This window comes from Eutrema salsugineum, unplaced genomic scaffold, assembly GCF_000478725.1.
Source record: "Eutrema salsugineum unplaced genomic scaffold, Eutsalg1_0 scaffold_1, whole genome shotgun sequence".
NCBI lineage: Eukaryota > Viridiplantae > Streptophyta > Magnoliopsida > Brassicales > Brassicaceae > Eutrema > Eutrema salsugineum.
Window position 1 is genome coordinate 17822857 of NW_006256909.1, and position 14732 is coordinate 17837588.

The 14732-nt window shown below is 40.0% G+C and overlaps 1 non-coding gene across 1 annotated transcript; it reads right to left on the reverse strand.

Moving 5' to 3' along the window:
- Positions 1-14267: 14267 nt before the first annotated feature.
- Positions 14268-14374, reverse strand: LOC112082470. Its single transcript, XR_002897145.1, has one exon. It is a non-coding gene; the product is annotated as a small nucleolar RNA R71 (small nucleolar RNA).
- Between the last annotated feature and the right edge of the window lie 358 nt (positions 14375-14732).

Consider the following 14732-nt stretch of genomic DNA (forward strand, 5'->3'; position numbering starts at 1 on the left):
TACAGAAATTTTACTTTAAGCTTTGTTTTTAGGTTTTAGGGAGAGAGAGATCTATCTCTTGAACCCTTGTTTTTTCTTTTTAAATTTTGGTTTCTGTACTACTTTTTAATACTATGTTTCTGATTTTGTTTATCATGTCTAAGTAGTTTTATTGTTGGGTCTAAGGGATTTTCGATGGGGATACATATGTTTGATGAAGTTTCCATGAGCTATTGAGCCGATTCTTAGAACTTTTTCTTCTGAATTCATTTTTACTACATGAGAGTAGCGTCATGAACTATAATCTGATCCAGATGCTTGGTGACACGAAAGTGTTCATCCGGTGTCAGATCTAGTTTGGGAGAGCAAAACAAACATAGGAGTGGAAACCTACCTATGGGCGATTTGTGAATGCTTACGAATCTTAAACATAATGCATCTTTTCTCTTCCAGGGCCAGAGTGGAAACCTACTGGTCAGGGTTGAGAGAGATAGTTGTCTATGATCACGACAATGGCGTATTCATACATCCGTGACTCCAGTTCGAAAAGTTTAAGCTAAGATCTTATCAAATTTTAGCAATGTTTTTAATCGTTCATACCCCTGAGAAAAATTCCCTGAACCCCAGCCCCTTCTTTTCTATAGATTTACACCGATTTTTATTCAAGTTTTAGTCTAGTATCTTTACTCTTTCAATCGATTTTCATATAAGCAACTAGGTATAGCCGTTTTCTCGTTTTTAGTCGTTTTCTTTAAAGTTTAGTTATTAGGTCATTTCAATTACCGTATTTTCTCTTTAAGATTCATTTTTACGTTTTAAAGACACCACCAAAACCCTCACAAAAATCGCCTGGTTCTAGACTTCCTTACTTTATATTTCTTTCGAAGGCTTTTGTAGGAAAGATCCTCCTTCCTTGTGGATTCGATCCCTAAGTACTACAATCGATCAGCTGTGCACTTGCGGCTATTGATTTCATTTAGGGTAAAACTTGACACCCTCATCGCAGACACACATCAACCTACTGCTACAAAGTCATTCCATTTGGACTGAAGAACGCCAGTACGACCTACCAGTGCCTTGTCAACCGAATGTTTGCAAGTCAGCTCGGCTGTATTGTGGAAGTATACATTGATCATATGCTCGTCAAATCACTCGTTGCAACTGATCACGTCGACCATCTCCGAACTTGTTTTGACATCCTTAATCAGTATGGTATGAAACTAAATCCTACAAAATGCATGTTTGGAGTGACGTCGGGCGAATTCCTCGGATACATATTGACTTGGCGAGGAATCGAAGCAAACCCAAAGCAGATTGCAGCAATCCTCAAACTCCCATCCCGACAACCAAAAGAGGTCCAGCGGCTAAGACGAATCCCGGCACTCAAGTGATTCATATCCCAATCTATGAACAAGTGCTTACCGTTCTACCAACTTCTTCGAGGGAACAAACATTCATAATGGAACAACAAGTGCGAAGAAGCTTTTACCGAACTGAAAAAATACTTGTCCACTCAATCTCTCCAAACCAGAAACTGGCAAAACATTTTACCTTGACATCTCCATTTCGGTGGCAGCTGTGAGCAGTGTACTAGTTTGAGAGGATCGAGGCGAACAAAAGCCGATATTCTATATCAGCAAATCCCTTGAGAGGTTCTGAGTACCGCTACCCAACCTTAGAAAAATTCACCTTATCTCAGCTCGGACATACTTTCAGTCGCATTCAATTGTCGTACTCAACAAACAGACATTGTGCCCTTTCCTGCACAGCCCAAGCCAGTCTGGTCGATTAGCCAAATGGGTAATCAAACTCAGTGAATATGATAAATTTTTGGAATCGGACCGCAACCAAGTCCCAAGTGTTGGCAAACTTTTTGATCGAACTCTCTCCCGAGATCATCGACACCAATCTCGTCGTACAACCATGGATCCTTCACGCCGATGGCTCATCCTCCAACAAAAGATCCAGAGTTGGCATCAGCCTCAAATATCCCGATGGTGAAATTTCTGAATAGTCGTTTCAATTCAGATTTTCGGCCTAGAACAACAAAGTAGAATATGAAGCACTTATTAAAGAACTACGACTTGCCAAAGGAATCAGCGCTTAGAACGTCCATGCATATTGTGACTCTCAGCTCGTGGGAAATCAATTTCGTGGAGATTACGAAGCTAAAAACGATCACATGTATGTTACTTAAAAATCGTCAAGGACCTTGCTTCCGACTTCACAACTTTTGAAATCACGAAAATACCACGGGACGAGAATGCCTCTGCCGACACCTTAGTCGCCCTTGCGTCCAAGTCAGACTATCACCTTCGACGAACAATCCCGGTGGAAGCAATTGACCGACCTAGCATCGATCTGGCATATATGTTCAACATCATCACTCGACACTGCGATTATGAAGTCAATTCAAACTTAGCACCACCTGTGATGCGGAAAAGGAAGACCAAAGATCCTGTTCCTGATCTCAACACTGACCCCAAGGTAAGCAGTGATGCTGAATCCAACCACGAGGATGAATCCGAAGGGCAGCACGTCCCAATTGATATTGAAGCCGTGGGAGAGAACAAACCTGAGGACTGGACTTTGGAAATCGTAGGTTACATCGGCAACGGTACAGGTCCAGCCGACAAGTGGGCTGCTCGACGACTGAAAGCACGGACATCTTGTTCGTCATCAAAGGAAGCTTATACAGGTGGGACGCAACCAGAACATTACTGACTTGTGTCCACGGACACGACATCATGAAAGTCATGCAAAAGGTCCACGAAGGCGAAGGCGGAAACCACTCCGGAGCTTGATCCTTAACCTTCAAGATAAAAAGGGCCAGATACTATTGGCCCACCACGCTTTCGGATTGCAAGAAGTATGTCGCATGTTGCAAAACATTTCAGCAACATGGCCCGATAATTAATCTCCCTACTGAACTCTTAATGACATCTACTGCATGGTACCTCTTAATGCGCTGGGCGATGGACATTATCGGACCTTTCTGTCGATCTACCAGTCAAAAACAATATGTCCTGGTCATCACCGACTACTTCACAAAGTGGATCGCGGCCGAAACATACCCCAAGATACACAGAATCGATGTCAAGAAATTTGTCTTGAAGTTCATCATTTGACGACAAGGAGTATCATATGAGATCGTTACCGACAATGGCACTCAATTAACATCTATATCGTTCACTGACTTCTGCGCTAAATGGAAAATCTGGTTAAGTTTTTTCACTCCAAGGTATCCCCAAGATAATAGACAAGCTGAGGCAACGAACAAGACTATCATCAACGGACTCAAGAAGGATCTGAATACGACAAAGGGAACTTGGGCCGATGAACTTGACGGCATTCTTTGGACTACTCCTCGACGATCTACGAGACAATCCCCATTCTTACTTGCTTACAGAGTGAAGGCCATGTGTCCCACCGAACTCAATTTTCTTGGAATTCGTCAAACTATGCTCACTCAACAGCCCAACGTTAATAGGGACATGATGTTGGATACCCTTGACTTAGTCGAAGAACAGCGCGAACAAGAGCTACTACGCATCCACAACTACCAGCAGCTTGCAGCTCGCTACTATAACAAGAAAGCCAAAGGTCACCACTTTGAAGACGGTGATCTTGTCCTCCGCAAAGCCTACCAGAATATTAAGGAGAATAACGCAGGAAAACTCGGTGCGAATTTGGAGGGACCTTACCAACTCATGAAGGTCGTCAAACCCAGAGTCTATTAACTCATGAAGATGGACGGAACACCGATTTCGAGCTCATGTAACACCATGCATTTCAAACGTTACTACTACTAGTTTGATGATTTCGATCTAAAAAAAATAATCTTCCGAACTAATCTGTTCGGAGAGACCGCTTTTTGTACTTAGAACTACGAATGGCTTGATCCCTATCCAAGAGTACGTAGGCAGCTCATTACCGAGTTCGGCTATAACATTAATAAAATTTTATCCTAAAGAAAATCTTGAAATACGAACTCTTACGTTCACTATCTCACAACCAAACTCGATAGTATCACATCGACTTCCTGGCCAGTTGTTTGATAGCATTCCCCATGAATGCAAACTTTTAAAGCCGAGATCTGTCTCACGAACACCCCCACGGTGTCGTGGTAAAATCTACACGATAAAGCCGGGGCCAGTCTCGTACTCTGATTCCTAAATCACCAAGAATACTAAGCCGAGCCTATCTCGTACAATTTGGTTTGACTTAGGAGACCTTGAGACCGTATCATGTGTTAACAAGAGTTTATCTTACGCTTTTCTAGCGTGAGAATGCTTACTTGGGTCCCCCAGGTCGAGTTCATCTAACTTGCAGAACTTAAGCTAAACTTCTCTAATTCGCACCTAAGCCGAGTTCTCAATACTCGCAAATGTACACTACAAGAAAGAACGTTTTTTACGTCGGAAAATATCGACGTAAAATCGACGTAATAGCTCCATTGCGTCGAATTAGCGACGAATCAAAAATCTTCGTAAAACAACCGTCGTAAATGAGAAATCGTCGTAAAAGTTCCAACACCGAGAAATCGTCGTAATCTCGTTGGAAAATATTCGTCGTAAGAACGACGTAATATTTCCAACGAGATTACGACGAAAATATTTCAACGCAACATTGACGTAAAAGCGATGTAATGTTACATCGAGTTTACAACGATTACGAGACGATCTCTTTCGTCAAAATCAAGTAATTTATTAAAGATTGACGTAAATTCGTCGTAAAATATCGACGTTAAGTCGTCGTAAAACATATCGATGTTAATTCGTCGTAAAAATTTTGCCGTAAATTCGACGTAAATTTACGACGAGTTTACGTCGAATAAAACAAAAATAATTATGATAATTTGATTTTTAATTATTAAAAATAAATTAATAAATGAATATTAAATAAAACAAAATTTAAATTCGAAAATAATTAATATATTAAAATACGAAATTAAATACAAAATGTTTTCAAAAATGAAACTAATCTACAAAGTTATTTCATAATCGTCGAGGTTGAGATCGGCGTTTTGAAGAGGCTCTCCGTCATATTCGCCCGTAGCCGTTGTACCGTAGTTTCCCGTCTGAACTACGGGATCCGAAGTCTGACTCTATGTCGTCGGCTGGTTAGAAGATCCACCGGAAGAACCCCCTGCAATAATCCGTGCCCGCTGTTGCCTCTCTCGGATTGCGGTTGCCAACTGCGGAACCGCTGCCGTTATGATGTCGAAGAGGCCGTTCATCTCGGAGAGTTCCTGCTTCTGGGCCACTTGCTCATGCCGTAAACTGGTGATCTCAGCATTGGTCGTAGCAAGCTCCTGTCGCAGTTGAATCGGATCCTCGTGCGTGCGGCATCCCGAAGACGAAGCAACGAAACAGTCTCTAATAGAGCCCATCCCTAAGATGCGGTCCTTCTTCTTCGGAGCAACCTGCAAACAAAAGTAAAAACGTTAGATCATAACTATATATAATTAAGTATATATATTAAATTAAAAAAAAATATTGAAATCATACCTCCTCGAAGATCTTGTCTTCCTCGAAGATCTTGTCAAAAGTACTTGGATAGTACCGTCAGGTGTGACCTGGGTTTCCCGCTCGGCGATCCTCTGCATAGCTGCGTTGTAGATCTCCTCTGACCGAGCATCTACAAAAGTCCCATCCTTCTTCCGGTGAGTGGTCTCGAAGAGCTTCATCATTGGAGGAAGCTCTCCTTTGTTCTCATCAGCCTAAAAAAAAAAATTAAAATTAAATATTAGTAATATAAAAAAAAAATATTATATATTTGTAAATAATTTGAAAAATAGAAATTAAATGTAAATTATTAAAATTACTTACCATCATTAGACGTCTTCCCGCAAATGGTATTTGGCCAGAAATGTGCGGGATCACTAACTTCTGACCGTCAGGACCGACCCGGTTTCGAACGTCCGAACACTTAGCAGCTACGTCTTGGGCATACGGGTCCATCGAGCTCGGCTTTGCGTCGTCACCGTCGATCTCCCACTTCCGCTTCCAATCGGAAACGGTGTTGACTAGGTGTCTCTGCGCCTTAAGGCGCAATGCTGCCCGGACCTCCTCGTTGTTCCCGATGTCCCAGTGCCCTCGTAATATTACAATGATTTTACGACATAATTGTATAAAACATAATTAATATAACGGCTGAGTTTCTACATATCGTCGTAAACTCGACGTAACATTACGACAAATTTACGACATTTTTTAAAAAATTTGATGAAATGAAAAATTTATACTTCCGTAAGTACCTACATGCATTACTAAACATTGTATATGTGTTCAGTAAAACTTCTTCTATGTATATACAACTTAATGATGAATTTGGTAATATTTAAGATGAATCCTTACATGTTTTCCTAAATGTATATAAGTACTTAAGAACACTTGACAAACATATATATGTGAAAATTTTAAATTTTTCTTTTTGTATATAAAGGTGTAGTATCTTATGAGATGGTAAACCATATAATTCTCATGCTTGAAATCTATCATATAGCCAAGGAAATGATGATTACAAGATTTAGGGGTTACATATCGTCGTAACATTGACAGTAAATTACGACAAATTTACGACGAATATCTTCATATCGTCGTAATTTCGTCGTAATAGAAACCATAGATTTACAAGTTTTGGATCTTATACTACAAAAACTTATAAAATACATGAGTTTCATCAGGAAAATGCACAAACAAACATTCTATTAGGTGGGAAAGCCAAACCCTATAGGGTTTAGGGTTCACACGTTACGACGAATATACGACGATTTTTAAGAAATCGTAGTAAATTTGTCGCAAAGGTCAATACCTGTCCAAAGTCAAATTTTGTTAATTTTCTTTAAATAAACAATCGAAGTTTAAAAAGTTACTTTCATAACATTTAACAAACTTTCTTGGACAAAAATATTTAGAATTACGTTTAGGATTCAGGTACGACAAACTAATTAATTATGTTTAGCATTCAGGTACGACTTCCGAAGATATGTCATCGTGTTTCCTCATCATCTTCCTCGCCGTCCTCAATCGCATCGTCTTCATCACTGCTTGTTTCAAATTCATCAGCAGCTTCTTCAGTTTCGTCCCCATGGAGATCTTCAACTTGTCGATTACATGGATCAATTAAAAGAACATGTTCTTCAACCTTCAGGTTCAGTAATGTCTACAAAATCATCTTGTTGCATAGGTTGGAGATATACACTATCAATTATACCCCTTGGAGCAACTTTAACAACCGCCAACCATGAAATTCCAGTACTTCGAACTCGAGGATATGAAACAAATGTGACTTGTTCTGCTTGTGATGCAAGTATAAAAGGCTCGAACTTATTGTATCGTCGTGAGGCGTTTACATCTACCACTCCAAATTTGTTAATACGCACTCCACGACCCACCGTTGGATCAAACCAATCATATTTGAATAGAGAAGTTTTCATCCTTACTAATCTGGGGTATTCCACCTTAATTATTTCTTTTATGATCTCATTAAAGTCCACTTCACCTCGTACACAAATTCCATAGTGTAGTTGCCCGTTGAGTGTCATGACTGTAAGTATGAAAAACGTAGCCACATGTGAAATACATAGCTGCAGTAGTTATCTTAGATATAAGATCATGGAGCAACTCATGAAACCATAATGCATATGTCATGTCATCATGATCGACCTGAGCTTTTAACCATAGTGCATAATGTTGGTCTTTCCGATTGTTAATTGCATCTTCTGAAACACCGTCAATGCATTCTCGGACTTGACTAACAAAAGTGCTGAAAAAAACATTGTTAATGAATATATTTTTTGGCAGCATCAATTCATGGTAATCAATATAGATGCATATATATAATCATGTAGTACCTCTCGTAAGGTGCCAATTCGTCGCAGTTCAGAAGTATGTATGTATGTGCGCTGTGGTAGTCCTTTTCGTTTGACCAACAAGTTTTTTTTAGTTTTCCACTTAGACGTCCAATTGGTGAGAATATATCTGGCACACCTTCTACTGTGTAAGTGTCCTACACCCCCATCGTCATAACGTCTTGGAGCCCGTTTGCGTGTACGAACCTTTGGAGGAAAATAGTAAGACGTGAAATGAGAAGTTTCTTCTGTCAAACTTCCCGCCACGATAGATCCTTAAACTTTTGCTAAGTTTTTAGTCTTACCCTTTAAATGCTTCATAAAGCGTTCAAACGGATACATCCACCTAAACTGAACAGGTCCTCCTAACTCTGCTTCGTGAGGGAGGTGTATAGGTAAATGTTCCATAACATCAACGAAAGCAGGTGATAATATTTTCTCTAAATTGCACAACAATATTGGAATATTTGTCGAAAGTTGTGCAACTACATCTGCTGGTAATGTCCTTGTACTTAAATCACGAAAGAAAGCTCCAATGCCTCCTAGTGCCTCATGGACATGTCCTGGTAGGAGTTCGGCAAACGCAAAAGGAAGTAATCATTGCATAAACACATGACAATCATGATTCTTCATCCCTGAAAACTTTTGTCCTTTATCCACAGATTTAGCCAGATTAGATACATACTTATCAGGAAATTTCACGGCTGATGATACCCAATTAAACAATGCTGCTTTTTGTTCTGTACCCAACCAAAATACAGGAACTGGTGCTTTCCCATTACTCACAATATGCAACTCAATTCTATTACATATATCAGGCAAGTCCATCCGTGATTTAACGCTGTCTTTGGTTCTTCCTTGGACGTTCAAAACAGTATGCATGATGTTATCGAAAAAATTCTTCTCAATGTGCATAACATCAAGATTATGTCTCAGCAAATGATATTTTCAGTATGGCAGATCCCAAAATATATTTTTTTTTGTGCAAATTATGATGAACCTCATATCCTTCAGGCATATTCGCTGGAGTGTGCCAATTTCCTCCTCGGGGGGACCGTTTCATGACCACCACAATGATCTATTTGCGCTTCAAGATCTACCCTTGTTAGGTACACTGGTGGGGGGGAGATGAACCAATTTGTTTTTTATAAACAAACGCCTGTTTCTTCTATATTGATGGTTTGGTGGTAAAAACTGACAGTGGCAATCAAACCAACAGGTTTTCCGACCATGTTTAAGCTGAAATGCATCAGTCCTATCAAGACAACAAGGACATGATAACCTCTCATGTGTTGTCCAACCTGATAGCATTCCGTATGCCAGGAAACTGCTCGCATTGTAAAGTTTTTACCACTCGAACAGTCATATATTCGTACTCCGACATGCCACAACTGGTTTAACTCATGTATGAGTGGCTGCAAAAACACATCAAGTGCCCACTTCGGGTGATTTCGACCAGGGACTAAGATATTTAAAAACAAAAACTTCCTTTGCATGCACATATCTGGAGGAAGGTTATATGGCGTAAGGATCACAGGCCATAATGAATATTGCCTACCAGATATACCAAATGGACTGGAACCGTCAATGCAAAGACCAAGATAAACATTTCGCTTCGATCTAGCAAAGTCTGGATGTACGGTGTTAAAATGTTTCCAAGATTTCCTGTCAGAAGGGTGAGTCATTTTGCCATCTATTTGTGAATGTTCTACATGCCATCTCATCGACGCTGCTGTCCGTTCAGATTGATATAGTCTTTTTAACCTATCAGTGATAGGAAGATACCACATTCGTTGGTACAGAATCTTCTTACGCCCAGCAATTTGCGGTCTATATCTTGGCTTTTGGCAGAAACGGCATTCTTGAAACTTCTCATCATCTCTCCAAAAAAACATACAATTATCAACACAAACATCAATCATCTCAGAAGGCAATCCAAGACTAAAAACCAGCTTCTGAATTTCATAATATGTTTCAGCAGCCAAATTATCATCTGGCAAATACTCTTTAATAAGATCTGCCCAATCGTTCATGCAAACTTCAGATAGATTGTGATCAGTTTTTATTGTCATCATCCGAGCTGCCAATAATAATTTAGATAAAACTTCTCTACATCCCTCGTAAAGAGGCTGTTTTGCTGTGTTTAACATATCATAAAAGTGTTTCGCATCTGCATTGGGCTCCTCAACAATATCAGCATGTGTTTCATGAAATGCATCAGTAACCATATCATGCATCTTATCCTGATCTTCACCCTGACTTGACTACTTTGATAATCATTTGACGCTTCAAAATCTCCATTTTCTTGATGATTACTACTACTCCATGCAGCCATCTGACCACTACTTTGACCATATCTCTCTCCATGCTGATACCAAATAAAGTACTGCGGCATGAACCCTCTATTCAATAAATGCTTCCAGACAGTGTCAATAGGAATATGTTTCCTATTTTTGCATTTCACACAAGGACAATACATTTTGCTGCTTTCAATTACAGTTTGCATAAGGCCGGCCTAGTATATGAATAATTCCAATCCGTTTTTTAAGTCTTCAGTCAACGACCCATCAACATTTTTGGGTGTATATATCCACTTTCGTAGATCGTATATAGACATTTCAAAAACAAATAATTGACTTTTTGTTTTTGATCTTTGATATAAATTTCAACTACTAAAAAATTTACTCAAACATTCAAAGACTCAAAAACTTGTGTCTTTATATGTTTTTTTGGGTTGATGGAATAATGAGAGAAGAGAGGGTATATATAGATTTTTTGTTTGGTTACCAACATATTGCCATTGAATATTTACATCAAATTTACATCGAAATAATAGTTACATCATATTTACATCGATATTCCGTCGAATACAAGATGGAGGCCAATTCGTCGTATAATCGATGTTAATGTTACGAGAAAGTTACGACGAACTTAAATTCGTTCTTTATTCGTCATAATATCGTCATAATTTTACGGCGATTTTACGACACCAGTATTTTACATCGAAATTACGATTAAATATTTTGACGTCGTAAGTTCGACGTAATTGAGTCGTTAATTTACGACGATCAAGAATCGACGTTAAAAATTCGTTAGAAATGCCCCTCTTTCTTGTAGTGGTAAGCCGGATTATCGTTATTCGCACCTAAATTAAACATTAAATCCGAACTACCCTAGTTCGTTTTTATACTTAGCATAATTTGTGAAAATGCACTTCATCTGAATAAAGTAAAAACAAGCAAGGAAAGTAAAGAGATTCATTACGAGCCCATCGCGGGCAACAAGTTCAAAATAAAAGGCCCACCAGAGGCAAAATAACTAAAGCCCCTAGGGAAAATAAGCATGAGTTTGAAAATAAAAGCCTTATCGGGCAAAAACAGAAGGAAATATAACATTTGGGGAATCATTCGGTCCTCGGAGTCTTCAAGGCTGCTTCTTGGTTTGCAGTGATGGTTGCCTCATTGGATCCGAACTCATTTACCTCGGGATTAACCGAGATTGCAGCAGGTGTTTTGGACTCCGGCTCTGATAGCAGAGACATCCTGTTGTTGCTTTCTTTGAGAGAAGATTCCTCAATCGAATTTAAGTCGACCATCACCGCATCATAACGAGACCGGAGCCCAAACACGACCTTCTCCAGAACGGTGAAGAGACCTTTCTTCTTCAAGTTCTCGACGAACCCCAAAATCCCTGTGAGTTGATTAATCACAAGGTACGGTTTCCGGGCCTTTTCAGTGTCGTCTAGGCACCTGGTAATCTTCTCAAGCCGACTGGTCATCTTTTCGTGGAGATTATGTCGGCGAGACCTCTCCTTTGAAATTCTCTCCAGAATCCAAACCGTGTCTGACTCGAGCTCCTTCACCAGCAGTTTTGGGCCTCCTGATAACACCGGATTTTGGCCATTTTTATGGATCATTTTAATATCTTTTACAGGTGTTTTTACTCCATTTTCAAAGGTTTCAAAGGATTTCTATGTTTCCGGATTTTAAAAGACTTTTCAGGTAATTTGGGATAAAGAAGCACAAAATGGAACAAAAAGACTCTTTTGGATAAATGCAGACCGTCAGAACTCTCATGGAGAGACGAAGACCTTCTCGCCGGATCACCCTGAAAATTGGACAACTTATAGAAGAATCAACCAGCTTTCAAATGCACTTGGTTTGGAGACATTCCAACGGTTGGATCTCAAGATATTCCATTAGCCCCGGAGCCATGCAGAGTCGGCCAGCAACTCACGCGACCGCGGCCAACAAGCTATTTGCCGCGGTCAGAAGCTTTCTGACCGCGGCCAACAAGCCAATTGCCGCGGTCACAACACTCCTGACCGTGGAATTCAAGCTCCGACTTAAAGCCCACTTATCTGAAGCCCAAAGTCATTCTCAGCCTTAATTCCGGAACCCTAGAGACCATGGAGTATTGGAGACTATAAATACATGTCATTTAGGTCGTTTTTAGAGAGAGCCATTCATACTTTACAGAAACCCTTTTCCTTTAGCCGTTTTTATGAGATTTTTGTAGAAGATTGTTCAAGTCCGAGTTCTTCAATAGAGAAGCTTTCTTTATCTCTTTTCTTTACTGTTTTTCATTACTTTTATTAAAACCAATGATGATGTCGAACTCAGCCATGTCTGAGTAGATCCCGAGTTGGGCTTAGGGTTCCCGAAAGGGGCTCTCATAATCGATTAAGACATCTAGGTTTATAGATCTGGGATTTCGACCTGTTCTCTGTTTATTCTTGTTCTTATTGCATGTATGCTTGATTGATCACCTAGTGTCTGATCTAGATAGTTAGTGTTGCGAAAGTTTTCATTAAGTATCAGCCCTAGAATGAAACAGGCGATTTTTCCGTAGGAGTGGAAACCTACCTGCGGCGAGATCGTGAGTATTGACGAGTCTTGTGCAGCTCTTGCGTTCTCTCCCTTCCAGGGCCAGAGTGGAAACCTACTGGTCAGGGTTGCAAGAAACAGTTGGTTATGATCACGACAGTGACGTAGTCATACCGCCGTACTCTAGCTCTAGAACCCATATATTGTTATCCGTCAATCCCAATCTATCTACCTTAGTGTTAAAACCGATTATGATCCCTTAGAGTTCCCAAAAGCTCAGCGTTTTTAGCCATAGATTACAATTCCATCGATTTTTACTTGCTTTCTTAGACCTGCATTTCAATTTCCTTAGTTCGTTATTTACTTGCTTTATTTACCTTTCATGCGATATTTTACTTGCCTTATTTTTGTTTAGTTCGATATTTTACTTATTCCATTTACATTTCATTTGATTTTCTTTACTTGCTTTTTAGGATAGATTTATTTGCTTTCTTTTGTTTTAGTTTAATTCGCAAGAAAAATAACCAACCTTTAAAACCAATTTAGTCTAGACATAAAGTTAAAAACCGTAGAAGAATACCAGGCACACAAATCTCTGTGGATTCGATCCCTAAATACTACAACTGATTAGCTGTGCACTTGCGGCTTTCATTTGTTTTGTTAAGGGTAAAACTTGTTCCCTCACGTAGCGAGCTCGCATCAAGTTTTTGGCGCCGTTGCCGGGGATTTGTTTCGTTGCCTTTTGCTATTTTTCTTGTTTTAACTTCTGTTCTAGACACCTGATCTCTAGTTCTTTCTTAAAGTTTTTCTGAACTATCTTTCCCTTCTTTTGTTTTTCTCTGAATTGCATGAATACCAGGCGTAGACCTGCAGGAGACATTCCAATTCTAGACGAGATAGACAGACACGAAAGAGAACTTCGAAGACTTAGACGAACGCAAGGAATGGCCAACGACGACCAGCCTGGAGATCCTATTAATCGAAATTTAAATATGGACCAAGACGGGTCCGAACATGGAGAAAACGAAGAGAATGATCACATAGAAGGTGATCATGCTCGACAAGATGGAGAGTAGGATGAGGTTCTTCCAAGAAACCACCAGAACCGAGAGAGAGAAGGACGTGAAGACCTTGATCCACCCCTCAATGTAGCCGATGGTGACCACCCAGCAATGCAGCTGAATGAACGCGTTCACCGCCCCATTCCGCCAGCAAATCAACACCGAAGACAAGCCAGGAACCATCGCATAGCTGATTTTGATGCACCTACTCAAAATTTTCAGAATCGATCTGCGATTCAAGTACCATTTCCAAACCGGAATGAGTTTGAAGTCAAGCCTCAAATCATCTCATTGGTGAAGCAAAACCAGTTCCATGGAGTTCCTTCTGAGCACCCAATGGACCATATCGAGCTTTTCGAAGAAATTTGCAGCATGATGAGAACAAACCAAGTTCCACCTGACTATTTAAAGTGTAAGTTGTTCCCTTTTTCATTAGCAGATAAAGCTCACCGTTGGTTGAAGTCTTTGCCTGCAGGATCGATTACTAATTGGGAAGAATGTAGAACTGCTTTCCTGAACCACTTCTACACTAAGTCAAGGTCGAACAATCTGAGAACGAAGATCTCAACCTTTCAACAAGGGCCAACTGAATCTTTCTATGAAGCTTGGGAACGTTTTAAGGAGTATGAACGTGATTGCCCTAATCATGGATTTCATGGATCAAGCCTGCTGAGCACATTTTATCGAGGTTTGCAACCAAAATACAAACTTTCACTTGATACAGCTAGCAATGGAGATTTTGGGCAAAAGACGATAACTCAAGGAAGAGCCCTCATCGAAAATTTGGCTCAAGCCAATAGCAATGATTGTCCTGAATATGATCGATCGATGAAGCAAGCCGGAACAGACAACAAGGAGATAACCGAGTTGAAGAACATGGTGAGCCAGCTTCTGAAGAGCAACAATCGCCCGATCCATGCCTGTGAAACCAACAATGGCGCAGAAGATGAAGGACCTAGTGATATAGATCACATTAATCAAGCATTTCAAGAAGAAGATGTGAACTACGTA